This window comes from Cherax quadricarinatus, chromosome 62 (assembly GCF_038502225.1).
Source record: "Cherax quadricarinatus isolate ZL_2023a chromosome 62, ASM3850222v1, whole genome shotgun sequence".
In the NCBI taxonomy this organism is placed as follows: Eukaryota; Metazoa; Arthropoda; class Malacostraca; order Decapoda; family Parastacidae; genus Cherax; species Cherax quadricarinatus.
In genome coordinates, this window is record NC_091353.1 from 25,834,780 (window position 1) to 25,838,141 (window position 3,362).

At 41.2% G+C, this 3,362-nt stretch overlaps 1 protein-coding gene across 1 annotated transcript in view; it reads left to right on the plus strand.

The window, feature by feature from the left end:
- LOC128687235 (DNA-directed RNA polymerase II subunit RPB1-like) overlaps nucleotides 1–3,362 on the plus strand; it is a gene marked incomplete at its 3' end in the record, with an annotated part of 100,602 nt that overhangs the window by 51,150 nt on the left and 46,090 nt on the right.

Sequence of the window (3,362 nt, forward strand, 5' to 3'; positions counted from 1 at the left end):
ATGCATTGTTGTTACCAATCCTTGTGGAGTAAAGCCTATAGGGGCAGGAGACTTACCAAATAATACGGTATACATTAGTATTACATCCATAATGACCATTATGATTATTTTTCCCAATTCATTGGAAAGTAGGCTTAATTTTTTCTGCTTTGTTCTCATTCTGGTTAGACTGAGTTAAATATCCAAATTAGGTTCTGTTGAAAAAATTAATGCAATCATGAAACAACAGTTATTAATGGTTAGTCTTAATTTCATCTGAACTTAACCCACTTATTTCGCTTCCTAACTTCATTTCATCCTCAGTAGGATAATAAAATTGGCACCATTTATTTCTTTGTCACCATTAAAAATTACCGAATATTCAGTAGAACCAAAACGGTGAACCTGGCATTCTTTTTTCAGATCATTGATGTAATATCATGCCTGATGGAGTGCATAAGTCAAGGTGGTCTAGTGGATGTCAACAATGGAAGGCAAAAAATGAAAATGTTCAGCTAATACGAAAAATGGCCGAGTCTATGGTTCAGTATCTCAAGAAATTCGATAATGGCCAGAGTTCATCAAATGATTTTAGTCGTGATCTTACTGATAACACTGACGTTGATTCTGACTCCGACAATGGTAATATAAGCGAGAGCAATGAAGGGGATGAGAGTCTGAGAGTTACCATCGATGTGTGACGTTTATTCTTGGAAAATTCCAGTTCCAGACCATTCCAGGATTGAACATTAAAATGGTATAAAATACCGACAGGTTGTTAGGTAAGACACATATGCAACAGTTAGGTATCTTTATTATGAAACGTTTCGCCTACACAGTAGGCTTCTTCAGTCAAGTACAGAAAAGTTGATAGAAGCAGAAGATACTTGAAGACGATGTAATCTGTCCATCACCCTTAAAGTTTTGATGTGGTGAGTCCCTCGGTCTGGAGAAGAGAATTGTTCCATAGTATGAAACAATATGGAGAAGAAGTGACAGGATGGAGCTTTTTATAGCGCCAAGAGGTGAGACGTAGGCCACTAGGAGAGGTAAGAACTCAGATGTTGAGAGGTCAGGTCCCTCTCAAATCCAGCCCCTCTCACTAGTGGAAGCTGTCGAAGTTGACGCCTATATAAACGTCAGTCTTCTTGCCTTTGCTCCAGATTCTCCTCCACCACGATGCTGTGAACACTAACTCCAAGGCCGAGGGACTGATTACCTCATCTTTTGTATATAGTTCTACTGACTTCCTATTATGTCCTAGAATCTGTATTGATAAAGCCACTGGATGGCGAAACGTCTACAATAAAGATATCCAGATGTTGCACATGTGTCTTAACTTTCATATTGTCGGTATTTTATACCTTTCTTACACAACTTGTCAGACACTGCAACATCATGGAATCTTGGTTCAGAGGACATCTACAAGACCTTCTTCACGGCTGCTGCAACTAACCCATCTCTTTGGGAAGGACCTACTTCCACTGGGGAATCCCGCCTACCATTGACTGCCCTCGTCTGCTGCCCGTCCCTTCCACTGACGCCTATATAAACGTCAGTCTTCTTGCCTTTGCTCCAGATTCTCCTCCACCACGATGCTGTGAACACTAACTCCAAGGCCGAGGGACTGATTACCTCATCTTTTGTATATAGTTCTACTGACTTCCTATTATGTCCTAGAATCTGTATTGATAAAGCCACTGGATGGCGAAACGTCTACAATAAAGATATCCAGATGTTGCACATGTGTCTTAACTTTCATATTGTCGGTATTTTATACCTTTCTTACACAACTTGTCAGACACTGCAACATCATGGAATCTTGGTTCAGAGGACATCTACAAGACCTTCTTCACGGCTGCTGCAACTAACCCATCTCTTTGGGAAGGACCTACTTCCACTGGGGAATCCCGCCTACCATTGACTGCCCTCGTCTGCTGCCCGTCCCTTCCACTGACGCCTATATAAACGTCAGTCTTCTTGCCTTTGCTCCAGATTCTCCTCCACCACGATGCTGTGAACACTAACTCCAAGGCCGAGGGACTGATTACCTCATCTTTTGTATATAGTTCTACTGACTTCCTATTATGTCCTAGAATCTGTATTGATAAAGCCACTGGATGGCGAAACGTCTACAATAAAGATATCCAGATGTTGCACATGTGTCTTAACTTTCTTGAGATGGTTGAATTAATGGCTAAGTATGATCCTGTGCTAAAAGAGCACCTAAGAGACTGAAGTGCAGCTCAAGTGAACACAGGTCATCAGTTTCGTATCTCTCACCATCAACTCAAAATGAGTTTTTAAGTGTTCTGGCAAATCGAGTCAAAGAGAAACTTGTTACTGATATCAAGAGAGCTGTATACTACAGCGTTATGTGTGACAGTACACCAGATGTGTTACACACTGACCAAATGTCAGAAGTTATCAGGTACGTGCAAATGGAGGATGGAAGAGTTCAAGTGAAGGAAGTTTTTCTTGTTTTAATTCCCTTTGAAGGGCAAAAAAGCTGCTGATGTAAGTTCTGATATCCTGAAAAAGTTGGAAAGTGATGGACTGGACTTCATGTTGTGCCGTGCTCAAGGATATGACAATGTTGCCACCATGGCTGGGGTCCATGGAGGTGTACAAGTCATTCTTAAGGAAAAGAACAAGAAGACAATTTTCAGTGGTTGTGTGGACCATTCATTGAACTTGTGTCGTCAGTATTCTTTTGCCGAGAATTCATCATGTGTAAAATTTTTTTTGCAGTCTTGAGTCAGCGTATACACTGCCTCCTCCACCCATCGATGGGATGTATTGATGGACCATACTGCAGTCTCTTTGAAAAGATCAACAACAAGATGGAGTTCTCATTACAATGCAGTGAAACCAGTTGCGGAATCGTTCGAGAAATTTGTGGCAGCGATTGAAGCTCTTTGCGATCCACGGGAAAATCTGGATACAAGAGGAGCAGCACAAGGCCTTCTGTTGTGTGTGATTTCACATTTCTGTGTTATCTGTATTTCTGGTGTGACATACTTCGGGAGGTTCAGCTTGCACAGCAGTACTTGCAGACTAAGGATTTAACTCTTGACAAAGTGAAGCTAGAGGCACTGCGAATATTTTTATATGAAGGGCGAGATCCCATAGTGGAGAATTCAATACAACAGCACTTTTGAAATGTTAGAAGTATGGATTTCCAACAGAGAGAAGAATCAGGTTAAAGAAGAGGATGGCAGGAGAGCAGGCAAGAGATTCCGGACTCACTCTACAGGAAGAAAATAAGAGGTCGATGTTGGTGTGCATTAATGGTTTTCATAATGAACTCGAGATGCGATAAAAATCAATCAAGAATGTGGCAGCCATGTTTGTGGTCGTTCAAACAAAGAATCTTGTGGAAG